Consider the following 20,881-nt stretch of genomic DNA (forward strand, 5'->3'; position numbering starts at 1 on the left):
ACAGCCGCGCCAGCTGTGGGTGGAGCGCATGCGCGTGGTTGCTAGGCGACGACAGTCAGGGCGCCGCGGCTCTAAAGGCGCTGGGCTGTGTGTAGGCAGCAGCGCCAGAGGAGGAGGAGCACGAGGATGCAGCTGTGACCGCGCACCCAGAGGGAGCCACCGCTGCTCTGTGGCCGCGGGGGCTGAGGGACTGGAATCAAGCCTGGGGGTCCCGTCGCGGAGCGGAGCGGCAGCGGCGGTCCCGCCCGAGCTTGGGCCTAGTACTCCGGGAGGGTCCGGGCCACTGGACGAGGGCCTCACCTCTTTGCCTCCCCTCACCCTTCCAAGTCGATGGTGGTGAAGTTGGCGGCGCTAGGGAGCGCAAGGCATCAGACTCTTCTTGGTGGGCTTCTCTGGCCCGCGCTCACGGACATCAGCGCCGCCACCTCCTCTCGTCCGCTAAGACCACCCCTGGCGGCGGGCGGGGGAGGTGCTCCCCCTGCGGGGGCTGAGTCCAGGAGGGCCACGACGGGGACCATAGGAGAGTAGGGGTGAGTAGTGGCACCGTACTCGCTTGGTGCTGGAGTATGTTTCTGACCTTCGGGGCCCTGGGAGGCGACCATAGCGCTGCTTTTTCCTGCAGAAGCTTCTGGCGCCTCTCCTGCATCTGTTCGCGGCTCCCTATTACCTTTGAGGTAGTTTTCCTTCTCAAAACCACCGGTCTTTGGTCTCAACCCTGGCGTCCAGGAATGCGGGTCGGTGTTTAAGGCCTGGCTCTGTTTCTTAGATGCCATAGATGCTGTTAATTCTGTGTACAATCCTGTAGTCTGGCCCCTGATTTGGGGAAAGACTTTCCCAGTGCCGAGCTCACCCCTTTTCCCTTGCTCTTGGTCTCTGGAAGCTCAGTCTGACCACAGGCTTCTCAAGAGTGGATTCTCAGGTTGCTGTTGCCCCATGCCTCGTGTGGCCTCTTAGTTTCAGGTTTCTTGCTATTTGTGTATCAAGAGCTTCTGAAAGTCCTGTGCCTGGCTTCTGAATCCTGACAGAGACGAATTAGACCGTACTTAAATAATGATGATGATGATAACAATAAAACAAACCAGCAAACATCCCACTTGACTTCCAAATTGGCATCAAACTTGAAGTAGACAAAGAGTAGCTGATTGGTAACAGGGGAAACAGATTTTATCAACTAACTACTCTTCATCCAGAATGGCACATCTTTTAAAATAAATATAATGAAACGTGAAATATTCCTAATAAAAGCGAGGATATGTTATGATCTATCTGTTCTTTCTGGGGTAGCCGGCAGTTGAGAATAGTTACTTACAAAAAACTTTGGCATGAGGGACCTGAAGTGATATTTTGGATAGGGTAATTAGATGAAGATCTAAAGTTGTAAGGCGCTTTTTAAAAATTAGCAATATTATCTTTGAGGAGTGAAATTGTTTTAATAAAGCAAATGGTTGAAAAACTTACAGTTAACAGTTGACCCCTTTTTAAAAGTGGACTGAATTTAGATTAATTAGTAATTTTGATTGTAAGGTATTTCTGTGAACAGATAATGAAGTATGGGTTCCTTATTTTATTTGATTTCCCTTTGTGCTGGTTTATAAGCCATTTTAGTTTTCTTTTTTTGAAAAGAAGTGGAAAAGAAGTGCAATAATGGAAAAGCTAAATTTAGTTTTGGGTAAATGCTTTTAAACTAAAGATCTTTAAAAAGGATATAGACTAGATGTCATTTGTGATTAGATAAATTTACCTAGTGAATAAGTGAAGACCAACAATTCCCTGATTGCTTTGGGTAAAATGTTTTATTTTGACAATTTTCATGATTGAGGTTCTCTTTGATAGGGTTTAAAGCACAGTATAATTCTGGTATCACTGCATAATAATCTTGGACCTTAGCAGGTATTGTTTTGTGAACTGGCAAATTGACATGATCCTAGTTGCTAGATTTCCAAAGTTATAAGATTTTTTGTTTTGTTTTGGAAAAGCTGCTGATGAATTCAAGTCTGAATTATCCTGTATAATAAAAGGCTAATATGCAAATTGTCCCCTCGACCTGAAGTTAAACCAGGGGGCGGGGCCAGCTTGCCAACCTCCTGTGTCCCCTCTCCCTTGGCAGCCCCATCAGGGCAGGCCAGCCGGAACCCACCTGTGCATGAATTCGTGCACTGGGCCTCTAATATGAAATAATGATGTACCATTTGGGTACTTGCTGTTCATTTTCACATACTTTTAGAACCAAGAAGTAATTTGGATCCAATTTAGAATTCTGTTGTAATGAGTATGGTTATGAAGGTGCATATTCTTAAGAGCATTTACTTAGCATGTCATAACCACATTATAAGATAATATTAATAGTTATTTTTGCAAGTGCAATCAAGGCACTTGACCAGTAAACTCTGGGATGAGTTAGTCTCTTTTAAAAAATTGATTTCAACATGTTTTTATTTTCTATCTTCTCCAAGTGCCCATTACTATATTTGGTACTATGGAGAATAGAACAGAGACAAGTCCCCGGAGTTAAATTGCTTACCCATTAGAGAAAGAAAATGCATATATAAGATATCATGGTCAACAATTGGAACATAGAGTTATACAGAATTAGAACTAAAATAATTAAGAGTAAAAGATCTTTGAAGGCTGGTGGTTGTCTGGAAAGTCTTTATAGAGAAAGTCAGACTTGATTCAGTTTTTGATAGAAGAACAGACTTTGTTGGAAGAGGGAAGTTCAGCATGGCATGAAATAAGACACTTGACTTTCTAATCTTTGTGAATATTACTCTCCTGGATAAACCTAAAGGGGAGGGGAATGTCAGTGACAATGAATTCTTTTGTAGTGGACATAGATTTTTTAATGATAATTTACATATTAAACTACTAAATTTAATATAAATAACTTTTCAAATGTACATATTATAGAAGTCAGATTTAAAATAATCATCCTATTTCCTGAGGCAGTTGAGAATATTTTCTAAGCATTTATAAAGTATTAAGTTCATATATTTTTATAACCTGTTCATTTTTTCACTGTTTCCTAAGATAGTTATAATCTGTTTTGTACAGTTATAATCTAAATGATTTTATTATTACAACTTTAGATTATTAATATGCTTTAAAGAGTATCTCTTGATAAAGTAAATTAGGGATATTCTTTGAGCAACGTGAATTTTGGTCCATTAAAGTATATAACTTAGTTTTAGTACTACTAATCAGTCCTACTATTTTTATTATTTTCTGAAAACAAAGGGAGTATATCAGAGTCCTGCACATTGATGTCTGTCAAAATTTTAGTAATGTCATTAATAATGCATGAATTAATAATTGGCAACTAACATTCATGTTTAATCTGCAATTACAAACCTCTGCAAGACTTATTTTACTGCTTTTCCAATAACTTTTTGTTGTGTTGAGAATTAGTTACATGACCAACAGTTTTCTGGGTTTTAGTCAAAAATTGTAAGTTGATGTTTGTATATATATAAAAAAATAAGAAAATACATTATAATTATTACTTCAAAAGAGGGTTGTACCCCAACAGAAATTCACATATTACAATTACAAATATAAAGGCATCTTGATTTAATTCACAGATTTACTCTAAGAAACAATATGTCCAGACTTGATATTTTGGAGGGTTCTATACACCATCTTATACCTTTCATTGGTATCTTTTGCTGCCAGTAATACTCTTCTCAGATTATAGTTATTACTAATAAACTTTAATTTACAGTAGCTAATAGTTTCAACAAATATAATTGTTCTTTTGAGCATCCTCTACTTAGGACATAAGCTATCCTATCTAATAAAAGAGTAATATGCAAATTGACCGTACCTCCGCTACGCCCACCAGCCAATCAGGAGCAAATATGCCAATAAACCCAACCAAGATGGCTGCAGCCACACAGAGCAGGAGGGAGGCTTGGGTTTCCCCAGCAATGGAGGAAGCCAAGCTTTCCGCCTGCCCTTGCCAGCCTAGGCCTCCACTCAAGGCTACAAAGTTTCAATTATAGAAGATACATAAATCCAAACAGAAATGGCTGCTGCCACGGAGCAAGCAGGAGGTTTGGCTCCACTCCAGGCTACAAAGTTTCAATTGTAGAAGATAAATAAATCCCAGATACCAGGGCTTCTGCTTGGGGGTGTGGCTGGCCTGCAAACCACTACAGGCCCTTCGCCCAGGCCACCCCATGCCCCAAGGGAACTTCCACCCTGACCCGGGACACCCTTCAGGGCAAACCAGCTGGCCCCCACCCATGCACCAGGCCTCTATCCTATCTGATAAGAGAGTAATATGCAAATTGACCATCACTCCAACACACAAGATGGCTGCACCCATGTGGTCAAAGATCCTGCCCCCTTGTGGACACAAGATGGCCACCACAAATGGCCAGCAGGAGAGGGCAGTTGGGAGGGACCAGGCCTGCAAGGGAGGGCAATTGTGGGAGATCAGGCCAGCAGGGGAGGGCAGTTAGGGGTGACCAGGCTGGCAGAGGAAGGAAGTTGGGGGTGACCAGGCCTGCAGGGGAGGGCAGTTAGAAGTGACCAGGCTGGCAGGGGAGCAGTTAGGCATCAATCAGGCTGGCAGGGGACTGGTTAGGGGATGATCAGGCTGGCAGGCAGAAGTGGTTAGGGGCAATCAGGAAGGCAGGCAGGCGAGCAGGCCTAAACAGGCAGTCGTAAATCCCTCGAGGGGTCCCAGATTGGAGAGGGTGCAGGCTGGGCTGAGGGACATCCCCCCTATGCATGAATTTCATGCACCGGGCCTCTAGTGAGTTATATAAAGAAGTTAACTGTCCACACAGATACAGTCAATGAATATTTTATCATTGTTGGACATTAACCAATAGAAACCAAAATATATTCAGATAGCATTGGGGTTAGTCTTCTTTACTAAGCAAGTATTGCACATTTCTGTTCTTATTTAGCTGCTTATGCTGGTATCAAAAGGGAAGATCTTTGGAAAGAGCATTGGTGAATTCAAATAATGGGCAAACTGCTGAGAAAATTAAAAAGTAACTTATGTCAACTTCTGAGTATTATGATGGTTTAAGGCAGATACACATCTTAGGTAATTTGATAAATTTCAGTGGTGGCAGCATGTGAAATAGGGTAAGGGATTGTCAGTTTCTGTTACTATGTAATAAATAACTAAATATTTTTACCATATTACTGAGTCTAGAGGTAGAGCAGCTTTACACTGAATACCAATGATGTGTCCATAAGTTATAATTTTCTTTAAATATGTAGTTTTAAATATGTTATCATATTCTTAAGATCATCTTTATTATGTCAATGAATTGAAAACTTTCCCAGCTGAGAACATCTCTAAATTTTATTATAGAAGCTTATGGGGAAAATGGCTTTGATCTAACAATTCTTTTTGGAGTGTATTTTCCTAGAACATAACCTTTTACATTAAGTGAAAAATACCCACAGCATATTCAATCCTACCTAATAATAGACAAATATGCAAATTGACCATACCCCGACACACCCACCAGCCACGCCCACCAGCCACGCCCACCATCCAATCAGAGCGGGTATGCAAATTAACCCAACCAAGATGGCTACAGCCACAGAGAGCAATGTTTCCTAGGTAACAGAGGAAGCCAAGCTTTCCACCTGCCCTTGCCAGGCCTAAGCCTCCAATCAAGCTACAAAGTTTCAATTATAGAAGGTAAACAAATTCAAACAGAAATGGCGGCAGAATGGAGCTTGAGAGAGCAGGCCAGGGTTGCTCCCAGCAACAGGGGAAGCAAAGCTTTCCGCACACCCTGGCCGGACCCACCCGCTTAAGGCTACAAAGTTGCAATTATAACCGCAACAGAAATGGCTGCCGGCCACGGAGGGAGCCCCAGGCTTGGCTCCACTCCAGGCTACAAAGTTTCAATTGTAGAAGGAAAATAAATTCCAGATACCAGGGCCTCCGCTTGGGTTGCCAGGGGGGGCGTGGCTGGCCTGCAAACCACCACAGACCCCTCGCTCAGACTGCCCCACACCCCAAGGGAACCCCACCCTGATCAGGGACACCCTTCAGGGCAAACCAGCTGGCCCCCACCCTGTACCAGGCCTCTATCCTATCTAATAAAAGAGTAATATGCAGATTGATCATCACTGCAACACACAATATAGCTACCCCATGTGGTCAAAGATCCTGCCCCCATGAGGACACAAGATGGGCACCACAAGATGGCCAGCAGGAGAGGGCAGTTGGGAGGCACCCAGCCTGCAAGGGAGGGCAGTTGAGGGAGGGCAGTTGAGGGAGGGCAGTTGAGAGGGACCAGGCCTGCAAGGGAGGGCAGTTGGAGGTGATCAACCCTGCAGGAGAGGGCAGTTAGGAGTGACCAGGCCGGCAGAGGAGGGAAGTTGGGGGCAAACAGGCTGGCAGCAGAGTGGTTAGGGGGTGATCAGGCTGCAGGCAGAAGCGGTTAGGGGCAATCAGGAAGGCAGGCAGGCAAGCAGTTGGGAGTCAGCAGTTCTAGATTGTGAGAGGGATGTCCGACTGCCCATTTAGGCCCGATCCCACTAGGCCTAGACGGGCAGTCGGACATCCCTCGAGGGGTCCCAGATTGGAGAGGGCACAGGCTGGGCTGAGGGATAACCCCCCTCCGTGCATGAATTCCGTGCACCGGGCCTCTAGTGTAGGAATAAAAGTGGAGAGGAGAATTCCCTAAAGTTTAATACCTACAAACAAAATAAAACAAAACAAAACCTTCATATATACATTGTAAACTAATATTCATAAGAACAGTTCCAAACACAATTATCATTCTCTTAATGGCATCTTATATTATGAATTGTTAATTTTCTTTGGACTGTTGGCCCACAAAAGTTTCCCTGTGATATGATTCATTCTTATTTTCCTAACTAGAGGCCCAGTGCACAAAATTCATGCACGGGTAGGGTCCCTAGGCCTGACCGGTGATCAGGGCTGATTGGGGCCTTCCAGCTGCTGGCCGTGGCCTTCCTTCCCCTGCTGCTGGCTGCTGTCTGGGGCCTTTCTTCATTCTGTGCCACCCCCTGGTGGTCCGTGCACGACATAATGAGCAATCGAACTCCCGAGTTCGACTTTGCATATTTGCCTTTTATATATATAGATGACAGATGTACCTCAGGGATTTGCTGGTGAGATTTTGTTCTTGAAATAGAAACTTGTTGTAGCCATTTTTAAAATGCAATAAGTATTAACTGAAAAGTTGGAATTGAATTTTGACATGATTAATGATGAGGAAAATGCACATTTCCTGACAGTCTTCCTAAAACCATTGTACATTAAGTATTAATATCTATAACCTTTCACAGTCTTGAATTACATAGCTCTTCATTATTATCTTCACTTTCTGTATCTCATTTCCACTTCTCCTAAGCACTGTGAATATTGGTTTGTTCTTACTGTCACGTCTGAACTACTTTTTGTGGCCCCTAAATGAGTTTTACAAAATAGGCTTATATTTTTATAAAGTTATTCAGGAATGATTTTCCATCATAGCCTAAAAGGCTGGATCCATATCAAATAAACTGCATTTGAAACTGGGTGATTTGACTGCAAGTAGCAGTAAGAAGAAGACTAACCCAAGTTCTGTGTCTAATTCAGGCAATTTTTGAATCACTGGATTTTTACTTCAAAAATAATTATTTTCTTTATTGTAGGAAATATAATGTCAGAAGTTTCATTCAGAGCAATTCAGAGTTCTTAATTACTTTTTACCATATAAACTTTATTTATACCTAGTTTTTTAAATTTTAGAATAAAAAAGGTGTATCTTCTCTATTTTTCCATTCTGCCTTATTGCTATACTTCATTTTATATATCTTTCAACTGAGGAATTCAAAGCATTCTTTTTACCTTTTGTGACATTTCTTATCATCCACCTGGAACTATATTTATTTATCTTTCACATTGAAAACTAGTTGACATAAGAGTGTGATGTATGTAATAAATTTGATTCCACAGGTTATACATAAGCCAGTCTCATATTGCTTATTAGTTGTTCCTTGCCCTTTGAAGGGCTGGGCATATATTATATGTTAATTCATTTAATTGTTCATGTTGAGTTTTAGTTTAATCTTTGTGCACACAGATGCTTATCTTGTTTCTCTTCCTGTGTACTGTCAAGGCTATTCTTAACTGGGTTGTTTTGTTGTAGAAATTACCAGGCGACTGGAGGACACACAACCAGGCACTTGGAAGATTCAGAAAAAACACTTTATTGCAGGAGCACCTGTGCATGGCTCAGGGAATCAGATCCCAAAGCTGAGCAGCCCAATGCAGTGGGGGTCTGTTTATATAGCCCTAAGTTTCTTTGTCTGCTTTTCACGGGCTTTTGCAGCCCCTAGGACGGTTGTAAGGAGGAAGGGAGATTATGACCAAAGGACCGGCTGGCACCAGAAGTTAATCTTCTGTGGGGGCTTTTATGGCCCCTGCAAGATAAGCATTCAGGGAAACAGGTTTTGCAAGGCCAAGACACAAGCGGGAAGGAGGTTGGGGCTTAATTATAGGCTAGCAAGAATATGCATCAGAATGCAGGTTTCCCGGGGCGGCGGGGGGGGGGGGGGGGGGGGAGGGCGCCGGTGGTGAACTAGCCCAAATTGCCTTCACAGTTTTTGCTCATCATCAGTAGACTTAATGGGTTGTCTTACTGCCAAATTGGTATGGATACTGTGATTCCATAAAAGAAGAGAAAAAGTAGGGGTATAAGAAAAATAAGTGTTAGATTTTATGTTTCAATTTTTTCTTAATTTATAGTAACTTTGGTAGAATAGTTCTAAAATGATTGAAGTTTTCGACTTTAGAATATTTTTTATGAACTGCAGTTTTCATGGATTCCTTGCACATGTAGTAACTAAAATTAGGTTAACAAAGTATTAATTACTCTTAGGGAACTTGGTTTAATAAATAGATGAGAATGATTTGTAGTTAGTGTATCAATGAATTATATGTAAAAATTTTTGAGTATTTAAATATGCTTGGAGGCATGCTTTTCATTTAAGTACTTTCAATATCTTCCCTACTATCATGTTGACACTATTCATTAGCTTAGTAAACTCTTTGTTCCTAAATAATACTTAGGTCAATTTAATCTCAGCCCCTATCTGAATTATCACAAATTCTGAATCAGTGGTGTCCAAATTACAGTACAATAAAATTTCCTTAATTCAGACCCCCTAATGAAAAATTTGTTATTGCCTGGTCATAATATTTATGCTAAAAATACCTTCAGAAGAATGTCTACTCCAAGCTGCTGATAGATTACACTCTATGAGAGAAGCAACTAGAGTCTTACCAGAGGTTAGGAATATCACAGCTTCTTTACTGACTATAAAAGCACTGACATTGAATTAAAATTAGTGCTAGGAGGGATGAAGGTAGGAACCATCTAGGTTTTAAAAACATCTTCTAAATGCTCTATTGAGTATATGAGAATTAGGATATTAATTACATTGGGCTGTTTACAAGAAAAGAGATTTAGCCCTAACTGGTTTGGCTCAGTGGCTAGAGCGTCAGCCCGCGGACTGAAGGGTCCCAGGTTCGATTCTGGTCAAGGGCATGTACCTTGGTTGCGGGCACATACCCAGTGGGGAGTGTGCAGGAGGCGGCTGATCGATGTTTCTCTCTCATCGATGTTTCTAGCTCTCTATCTCTCTCCCTTCCTCTCTGTAAAAAAATCAATAAAGTATATTTTTTTAAAAAGAAAAGAGATTTAACATGATTTAATAGTTTAAGCAAAATTGGGCAATATTTATGGTGCACTGCTTTCAGACGTTTTAAAAATTACAGTAGCAATATTATTTGCATGTAAATTCTGTGCACTTACAAATTCTTCTTATCAATTCATCAAAGTAAGAAAGTAAAATGTACATTAAAAGTTATATCTAGAACTCTTAATATGTTAATGATGTTGCAACAACTCTGAAACTAGTAAAAGTTTAGACATCCCTCTCCTTCAATTCTGAATTAATAACCATAAAATGCAGGCATGCATATTTATACAGATTTTTACTATTTATATGATTAATAAGCTCTAAAAACCAGCATTTCTGGTGTTATGGAATGAAATTCTACTAATAAGAAACTGGAATGAATGTCAGAGTAAATCAGGATAGGGTACAACTACACCTAATGATAAGGTTGCTGGAAGTTTGTTATTAGTATTGACTAGAGGCCCGGTGCACAAAATTCATGCATGGGGAGGGGGGGTGTGTGTCCCTCAGCCCAGCCTGCACCCACTCCAATCTGGGACCCCTCGAGGAATGTCCAACTGCTCATTTAGAATTGGGCCTAAACGGGCAGTCGGACATCCCTCTCACAATCCAGGACTGCTGGCTCCCAACTGCTCACCTGCCTGCCTGCCTGCCTGATTGCCCCTAACCGCTTCTGCCTGCCATCCTGATCACCCCCTAACCACTCCCCTGCCAGCCTGATCGACATCTAACTGCTCCCCTGCCGGACCGATTGCCCCTAACTGCCCTCCCTGTCAGCCTGGTCACCCCTAACTGCCCTCCCCAGCTGGCCTGGTCACCCCTAACTGCCCTCCCCTGTCAGCCCGATTGCCCCTAACTGCCTTCCCCTGCCGGCCTGGTCGCCCCCAACTGCTCTCCCCTGTCAGCCTGGTTGCCCCCAACTGCCCTCCCCTGCAGGCTTTGTTCCCCCCAACTGCCCTCCCCTGCAGGCCTGGTTGTCCTCAACTGCCCTCCTCTGCAGGCGTGGTCACCCCTAACTGCCCTCCTCTGCAGGCGTGATTGCCCCCAACTCCCTCCCTTGCAGGCCTGGTCCCTCACAACTGCCCTCCCCTGCTGGCCTGATCACCCACAACTGCCCTCCCTTGCTGGCCATCTTGTGTCCACATGGGGGTGGCCATCTTTGACCTCATGGGGGCGGTCATCTTGTGTGTTGGAGTGATGGTCAATTTGCATATTACCTCTTTATTATATAGGATAGGATATTCTTTTGGGAGGGGAGAAAAGCTAGTTCTTTGCTTCATGCCTTTTATAGTAATGACTAGTAGCCCGTTTGCACGAAAATTCGTGCAATAGACCTTCATTCACCTGGCTGCCTGCACCAGTTTTCTGCCGGCACCAGGGACCCAGGCCTTGGCTGTGGCCACCGCCTTCTGCCTTTTTCAGGGTTGGGGCTTGGCCCCGGGCGGTGGCCTTGGGCTCGGCGGCACCCAACATCCTTGCTAAGGATCGCAGGAGCCGACCCCCAGTGGTTTCCTGCGATCCATGCAGGCTGCCCACTGGTGCCCAAGGCCGGGAAAGCCTCCGCCCCAGGCTTTCCTGGCCTTGGGCTCGCCACACCCAGCCTCCCTGCTACCTATCACAGGAGCCGACCCCCAGTGGTTTCCTGCGATCAGTGCAGGCTCCCCGCTGGTGCCCAAGGCCCGGAAAGCCTCGGCCCCTGGGACCCCCAGGAGCGGCGGGAGGGGCCGGCCACGCCCCCCCAGGTGTCCGATGGACACCCGGGACCCCCGGGAGGGGCAGGAGGGGCCGGGCCACGCCCCCCCTGGTGGCCGATCGCCCCAGGCACCCCGGGAAGCGGCGGCATGGGTCCGGCCACGCCCCCCGGGGTGCCAATTGCCCCAGGCACCCCGGGGAGCGGCGGCATGGGCCCGGCCACGCCCCCTGGGGTGCCGATCGCCCCAGGCACCCCCGGGAGCAGCGGCATGGGCCAAGCCACGCCCCCCCGGGGTGCCGATGGGCCCAACCACGTCTCCCGGGGTGCCGATCGACCCAGGCACCCCGGGGAGTGGCAGCATGGGCCCGGCCACGCCCCCCGGGGTGCCAATGGCCCCAGGCACCCCCGGGAGCGGCGGCATGGGTCTGACCACGCCCCCGGGGGTGCCGATCGCCCAGGCACCCCCGGGAGCGGCGGCATGGGCCCGGCCACTGGGCACCGCCATCTTGATCTTCTCAAAGGCGGATATGCCACCCGGAGTCCCGCCCCCAGCCTCCTGCCGGCCCAATCGTGGGCATAGCGGAGGTGCGGTCAATTTGCATGTTTCTCTATTATAACGTAAGATAATTTGCCTTTACTGTGTAACTCATTGCTCTTCACTTACAGAACTTAGATCATAGGAACAAGAGCAAAAGTATTGGACTAACTAGAATAAAATTTATCCTGGCTAGTGTGGATCAGTGATTGAGCATCGACCCATGAACCAGGAGGTCACAGTTTGATTCAAGGACAGGGCACATGCCTGGGTTGTGGGCTCAATCTAGTAGGGGGCGTGCAGGAGGCAATCAATTGATAATTCTCTCTCATAATTGATGTTTCTATATCTTTCTCCCTCCCTAAAAATAAAAAACAAAACAAAAAGAAAACATAAAAATTTAGCCCTGTGGGATTTTTTAACTAATTAGAATTCTCTTCATCTCCCACCCCTTTACCATTATGAATGAGAGGAATAGAGAATGAGTGTTTGTGTAACACTTTTTTTCACAGCTAAATATCCAATGAAGACTAGGAATTAGTGAAATCTATTTAATTATTAGTAGTCTGCTCTAACAGAGCAGGGCAGGCGCTTAGAAAAAAAGTTTTTAATCATTTGATCTTGGAAGGGAGTTTTTGTTTTTACATTTGAAAATGAATGTTTGTAATCTGGGCAGTATCAGAGACTCAGTTAACTAAAAGGTATTGAATAAAATATCTTGGTTAATGAACTTTCTAATTAACTAAGGATTAATCCAAGTATGTAATGAAACTGGGGCAAGGATGCTTTGCATAAGATGTCTAGAGCATTAATTTGTGCATAATTTTGTTTGTTGACCATTGACCCATTTGTGTCTTTCTTGATTAGAGGTTTTTGGTTCCAAATAATAAAGGTCTACTTCAAACTAAATGAAAATAGAAAATAATTTATATTAAGGGTACAAGAAGTTCTCATGGATTCCAAGGGGACAAAGTATAGTGCAGGCACATGAGAAAGTATAACTAGGAATGAAAAGCTGTCAATGGCTAAAGGAGCTTTTTTACCTCTTTTCCCCAACCCTGGGGCCAAAGATCTCCGGTTTATCTCAGTTCCTTTAATCTTGCCTGCTTTATTCTTCTTACTCCCTCAGCACATAGCCAAACATGGCCTATCCTAGAGCCCCCAAGTTTACATATTCTAAATTCTGGCAATCAGCAGGCTTATTAACATTTCTGAATCTCAATTCCCAATTCTGATTACTCAGTTTGGATCAGATATCAATCCAGTATCTAATAATCTGTGGATGGGAAAGGTAAGATCATGTGGTACAAATATAGCTACTTGGCCCCAATCCTAAGTGTGGGAACATACAGTTCCTACAGAAAGAGAGGTGTGGGATGAACAAAATTTCAAATGGTATCTCCCATGGAGTATAATAAAAAATACACCATATTTGCTTATCTTCATTCATAGAACAAGAATGAACATTAGATATCATATTATGAAGTTTCCTTTTTTTAAGGAGAAGAAATCTGAGGCCCAGAAATGATTTTAAAAATTATCAAAGGTCACATGAAGATCTATAACTGGAATCCTAACTTTGTGGTTTCTAGTTTTTCCTAACTGCTAGCAGCTAAGTAACCAGAGTATCTAATAAAATGTTAACACAATTTGAAAGAGGCCTATATAATATAAGTTAATTTTTGATGAATATTTTTGTCTAAACAAAGCAAATATAAAGGAAAAGCAAAATCTCTCTCCCATATCATTACAATGGACATCAGAAGTCCATGTTTTCAAAAGTAACTTTAAAAAAGAAATAAAAGGGGGTCCTAATATATGGTGACAGGAGAAGATTTGACTTTGGGTGGTGGTACACAGTGCAATTTACAGATCTTGTAACATAGAAGCCCACACCTGAAACCTATATGATAGTAACCAATGTCACCCCAATAAAGTAAACAAATAAAAATAAATAAAAAAGGAAAGATATATAGAAACAGAAGGTGATTTTGAAGAGCCAACAAATAATTGGACTATGTGATTTAATGCTGCTAGGCTTAAAGAAGCAATCATATAAATATGATATTTTAGCTACTGTGAAGCCTAGTTTAGAAACAAAATCTGTTATTCCCCTCTTGATCTATGCTTTCATTTAACATTTATTTATTGAGTGCTATGTACCCAGCCCTGCTTTAGGCACTGGGTATACCATGGTGAACAAAACACAGTTCCTGCACTCATGGAGTTTGCATTCCAGAGGATGATGCAGGCAGTGAACAATCTATCCTATATAATAAAGAATTAATATGCTAATTAGACCGAACAGCAGAACGCCTGTCCAGACAACTGTCCAGACAACTGTCCGGACAACCTTCCAGATGAAGCCGGGGCTGTGAGGGCCAAGGCAGCTGGGGCTGTGAGGGCTGAGCCCCTTGCAAGGATTTTGTGCATCAGGCCTCTAGTATACATATAAAAGCCAAGCGACTGGAACGACTGACTGATCAGTATGACGCGCACTGTGGCTGTCCAACTGGCCTGATGGGGGCCGGGCCAGCCGGACCTCCACCCATGCACGAATTCGTGTACTGGGCCTCTAGTATATAATATATATTGCCAATTAGTGATAAGGGATGTGAGGCTGATAAGCTGAGAGGATAAAGAATAGCAAGTAGTGCTATTTTATTTTTTAAAATATATTTTTTATTTCAGAGAGGAAGGGAGAGGGAGAGAGAGAGATAGAAACATCAGTGATGAGAGAGAATCATTGGTTGGCTTGCCTCCTGCATTCCCTCTATTGGGGATCGAGCCCACAACCTGGGCATGTGCCCTTAACTGGAATTGAACCTGGGACCATTCAGTCCGCAGTTTGATGCTCTATCCACTGAACTAACCCAGCTAGGGCCAAGTAGTGCTATTTTAGATTACAGTAGTCAGGGAAGGTGTCTCTGATGAGGTAACATTGAGCAGAGACCTGAATGAAGCAAGACAGCAGGACATATGAATATCTAGAGAAAGAACATTTCAGGTTGAGAGAAAAGTGTGCAAAGGCCTTGAGATGGTGACCTGCTTGGCGTGTTCAAAAACAGCAAGAAGGCCAATGTAACTATAAAATGTAGAGAGTGAGCGAGACAGGTAGCAAGTGTCAGAGATGTATTCAGAGGCCAAATCATGTAGGCCGTTTAAGACAAAACATGGGTTTTGGGTTTTACTCTGTGTGTTGAAAAAGCATTGGGAAGGTGGGAGAATAGGAACTTGATTTGACTTATATGTAAAGAGAGTATTCTGGCTGCTGTGTGGAAAATAAACTTCAAGAGAGAAAGAGAAGAAGCAGGGAGACTAGTTTGGAGAATGTTATAGTAATCTAGGTGAGAGAAAGTGGTTATATTAGGGTCACAGTAGTGGGGGAAGTGAAAAGTAGATTCTGAATAGATAGATCTGAAGTATATTCATATACATAAATACATATATATAATTTTTAAAATAATTTTAGATTCATAGGAAGTTGTAATAAATATACAGAGAGATCATGTGTATCCTTTACCTGGCTTTCCCCAATATTATGGTGCATTTGCATTGAACTTGGTCAGATTTTCCCACTTATATAAGCACTTGTGTGTGTACCTTCATGTAATAACTACATCAAGATACTTAAGTGTATCAATAACAAGGCTCTCTCATTCTAATTATTTATTATGCCACACTCACCTTCTTTGCCCCCTTCCCTAGCCTCTGAGCCTTAACATGTTCTCTATCTTTATAATTAATGTCATTTCATGAATGTTGTATGTTCCTTTTATCCCTAGCCATTTTCTTTGCTCTGAAGTCTACTTTATGTGAAAGTGTATTTTAAAAATTCATGTTTCAATGTTATATATTTTCCATCCATTTACATTTAATCTACACGTTTTTATGTTTGAAGTGAATTTCTTGTACAGAGCATATTTCAGACCATTTAAAAAATATAAGCAATAGTGGCAAGATTTATTAGAATGAAAAGAGATAGTATGCCCTCGGAGAGGTAGGAAGTGGGTAGGCTATAGTAGTGGCTGTGTGAACTCAGGAAACAAAGTGGCAGAGGCAAAAACGAGAGTCCTATGCTGCTGCTCTCGGCTCCCCTGGTTGCAAGTCTCCTTGGGACACTTACAGGTTAGGAGAAAAGATGGAAAAGAGTATGTGCCAAGAGAAGGGCAAGGGTATGCTCCAAGGAGGGCATGCTTAGACCCTGTTTTTTTAATCCACTCCGCCAAACTTTGTCTTTTAATTAGTACATTTAGACTATTCATATATTAACAATTATTGACATGTTAGGGCTATGTCTCCCATATTTTTAAATTTTATTTTATTGTTTAAAGTATTACAAATATTAGTACATATATCTCCTTTTTTTTCTCCATTGACCTTCCCCCAGCCTCTCCTACCCCCTGGCACATGCCCTCATTCCCCCCCCCTCCGAGTGTCTTGGGTCCATTAGTTGTGCTTATATGCATGCATACAAGTCCTTCGGTTGATCTCTTTTCCCCCCTCCCCAACACTCCCCAAACTTCCCTCTGTAATTTGACAGTCTGTGCGATGCTTTACTGCCTCTGTATCTATCTTTCTATTCATTGGGTTATAATGTTCTTTATTTTCCATAAATGAGTGAGATCATGTGGTATTTTTCTTTCATTGCCTGGCTTATTTCACTTAGCATAATGCTCTCCAGTTCCATCTATGCTGCTGCAAATGGTAAGAATTTCTTCTTTTTTTATAGCAGTGCAGTATTCCATTGTGTAGATGTACCATAGTTTTCTATTCCACTCATCTGCTGATGGGCATTTAGGCTCTTTCCAAATCTTAGCTATTGTAAATTGTGCTGCTGTGAACATAGCGGTGCATATATCATTTCTGATTGGTGTTTCTAGTTTCTTGGGGTATATTCCTAGAAGTGGGATTACTGGGTCAAATGGGAGTTCCATTTTTAGTTTTTGAGAAAACTCCATACTGTTCTCCACAGTGGCTGCACCCATCTGCGTTCCCACCAGCAGTGCACGAGGGTTCCTTTTTCTCCCCATCGTCTCCAGCACTTGTTGTTTGTTGATTTCTTGATGATTGCCATTCTGACAGGTGTGAGATGGTACCGCATTGTCGTTTTGATTTGCATCTCTCGGATAATTAGTGACTCTGATCATGTTTTCATATGTATCTTGTCCATCCTTCTGTCTTCTTTCGAAAAGTGTCTATTTAGGTCCGTTGCCCATTTTTTTATTGGGTCGTTTATCTTCCTTTTGTTATGTTGTATGAGTTCCCTGTAAATGTTGGAGATTAAAACTTTATCAGTAATAACATTGGCAAATATATTCTCCCATACAGTGAGTTTTCTTGTTGTTTTGTTGATGGTTTCTTTTGCTGTGGAAAAGCTTTTTATTTTGAGGTACTCTCATTTGTTTATTTTCTCTAGTTTCCATTGCCCTAGGAGTGGTATCAGAAAAGAAATTGCTTCAGCATATATCTGAGATTTTGCTGCCTGTGGATTCCTCTAATATTTTTATGGTTTCCTGTCTTATGTTTAAGTCTTTTATCCATTTTGAGTTTATTTTTGTGTATGGTTTAAGTTGGTGGTCTAGTTTCATTTTTTTGCATGTATCTGTCCAATTTTCCCAACACCATTTATTGAAGAGACTGTCTTAACTTCACTGAATGTTCATGGCTCCTTTGTCAAATATTAATTGAGCATAGTGGCTTGGGACGATTTCTGGGTTCTCTAATCTATTCCATTGGTCTATATGTCTGTTCTTGTACCAGTACCAGGCTCTTTTGAGAACAGTGACTTTGTAATACAGCTTGAAGTCCGGTATTGAGATCCCACCTACTTTGTTCTTCTTTCTCAGGATTGCTGCAGCTATTCGGGGTCTTTTTTATTCCATATGAATTTTTTGGAGAGTTCTTTCTAGGTCTGTGAAATATGCCATTGGTATTTTAATGGGGATTGCATGGAATCTATAGATTACTTTGGGTAGTATGGACATTTTAATGATGTTGATTCTACCAATCCATGATCATGGTATGTTCTTCCATCTGTTTATGTCTTCCTCTGTCTCTTTTTTCAGTGTCCTGGAGTTTTCCACATATAGGGCTTTTACCTCTTTAGTTAAGTTTCTTTCTAGGTATCTTAATATTTTTTGGAGCGATGGTAAATGGGATTGCTTTTTTAGTCTCTCTTTCTGAAAGTTCACTATTGGTGAATAGAAATGCCATAGATTTCTTGGTGTTAATTTTGTATCCTGATACATTACAGAATTCATTTATTAAGTCTAATAATTTTTTGATGGAGTCTTTAGGGTTTTTTTTATGTACAGTATCGTGTCATCTGCGAATAAGGACAGTTTTACTTCTTCTTTTCCAATTTGGATGCCTTTTATTTCTTCTTCTTGTCTAATCGCAATGGCTAATTCTTCCAGTACTATGTCGAACAGGAGTGGTGAGAGTGGGCATCCCTGTCTTGTTCCTGTTCTTAGGGGAAATGGTTTTAGATTTTGCCCATTGAGTATGATGTTGGCTGTGGGTTTGTCATATATGGCTTTTATTATGTTGATGTATGATCCCTCTATTTCCACCTTGCTGAGAGTTTTTATTTAGAAAGGGTGTTGGATTTTGTCAAATTCTTTTTCTGCATCAGTTGATATGACTATGTAATTTTTATCTCTCAATGTTTATGTGATGTATCACGTTTATTGATTTGCGGATATTGTACCATCCTTGCATCCCTGGGATAAATCCTACTTGGTCATGGTGTATGATCTTTCTGATGTACTGCTGGATCCGATTTGCTAGAATTTTGTTGAGGATTTTGGCATCTATGTTCATGAGGGACATTGGCCTGTAATTCTCTTTCATTGTGTTGTCTTTATCTGGTTTTGGTATTAGGGTGATGCTTGCTTCATAGACAGAGCTTGGAAGTGTTCCTTCCTCTTTTATTTTTTGGAATAGTCTGAGGAGGATAGGTTCTAGTTCTTCCTTGAATGTTTGGTTAAACTCTCCTGTGAAGCCATCTGTCCCCGGGCTTTTGTTTGCTGGAAGCTTTTTGATGACTGCTTCAATTTCTTCTATAGTTATTGGCCTATTGAGATGTTTAGATTCTTTCTGATTGAGTTTTGGAAGGTTGTATTTTTCTAGGAATGTGTCCATTTCTTCCAGGTTGTCCAGTTTGTTGGAATAGAGTTGATAGTATTTTTAAACAATCCTTTGTATTTCTGTGGGGTCTCTTGTTATTTCTCCCCTTTCATTTCTGTTTTTGTTTATTTGGGTCCTCTCTCTTTGCTTCTTGGTGAGCCTGGCTAGAGGTTCAGCAATCTTGTTTATCCTTTCAAAGAGCTAGCTCTTGATTTTGTTGATCTTTTTATTGTTTCTTTTGGTCTCTATGTCATTTATCTCTGCTCTGATCTTTATTATTTCCTTCCTTCTGCTTACACTGGGCTTTCCTTGTTGCTCTCTTTCTAACTCTTTGAGTTGTAGGGTTAGGTAATTTATTACCATTGTTTCTTGTCTTTGCAGTAAGCTTGTAGAGCTATGAACTTCCCTGTCAAGACTGCTTTCGCTGTGTCCATAGATTTTGGATTGTTGTGTTTTCATTGTTGTTTGTTGCCATGATGTTTTTTATTTCTTTTTTGATCTCACTGATAACCCAGTCATTGTTTAATAGCATGCTATTTAGACTCCAGGTGTTTGATTTTTTTGGATTGTTTTTATTGTAGTTGATTTCCAGTTTTATGCCACTGTGATCTGAGAAGATGGTTGATATGATTTCTATCTTCTTGAATTTGAAGAGACTATGCCTGTGGCCCAATATATGGTCTATCTTTGAAAATGACCCATGTGCACTTGAGAAGAATGTATATTCTGTGGCTTTGTGGTGAAATGTTCTGTAGATGTCGATTAATTCCATCTGGTCTAGTGAGTCATTTAGGATTGATGTTTCTTTGCTGATTTTTTGTTTAGAGGATTTGTCCCATGGTGATAGTGGGGTATTAAAGTCCTCTTCTATGATTGTATTGCTGTCAATCTCTCCCTTGATGTCCTCCAGAAGTTTTTTTTTTGTTGTTGTTGTTTTTTAAATCAATTTGGATGCTCCTGTATTGGCTGTGTATAAGTTTACCAGAGTTATTTCTTGTTGTTGGATTTCTCCCTTTAGTATTATGAAGTGGCCTTCCTTATCTATTTTTATGTTCTTCACTTTGAGATCTAATTTGTTAGATATAAGTATTGCAACCCCAGCCTTTTTTTCATTTCCATTTGCCTGAGAAACCTTTTTCCTTCCCTTCACCATCTGTCTTTGTGTGTCTTTTTTTCTGAGGTCGGTTTCCTGTAGAGAGCAAATATATGGGTCATGTTTTTTTATCCATTCAGATACCCTATGTCTTTTGATTAGATCATTTAATCCATTTATGTTTAATGTTATTATTGATAAGTACTTGTTTGTCATCATTTTTATTCTTAATGTTGTGTTCCTTCTTGTCTTCCTGTTTTTTTCTTTTTACAGCAGTCCCTTTAGCATTTCTTTCATTGCTGGCTTTTTGGTAATAAATTCTCTTAGCCCCCCTTTTTTTTTTCTGTGAACCTTCTGATTCCACCTTCAATTTTGAATAATAGCCTTGCTGGCATTAGTATTTTTGGATTCAGTCCATTGCCTTGCATCACTTTGTATATTTCATTCCATTCCCTTCTGGCCTGTAGTGTTTCTGTTGAGAAATCAGTTGATATTCTAATGGGAGGTCCCTTGTAGGTAACTTTTTGTGTCTCTCTGGCAGCCTTTAAGATTCTTACTTTGTCGTTGATGTTTGCCAATTTAATTATGATGTGTCTTGGTGTTCTTTTTGGGTTCATCTTGTTTGGGACTCTATGTGCTTCTTGGAGTTGCATGGCTTTTTTCTTCCCTATATCAGGAAAGTTTTCTTTCATTATTTCTGCAAATAGGTTTTCTATTTCCTGTTGAGTTTCCTGTCCTT

Source organism: Cnephaeus nilssonii, assembly GCF_951640355.1.
Source record: "Cnephaeus nilssonii genome assembly, chromosome: X".
Classification (NCBI taxonomy): Eukaryota; Metazoa; Chordata; class Mammalia; order Chiroptera; family Vespertilionidae; genus Cnephaeus; species Cnephaeus nilssonii.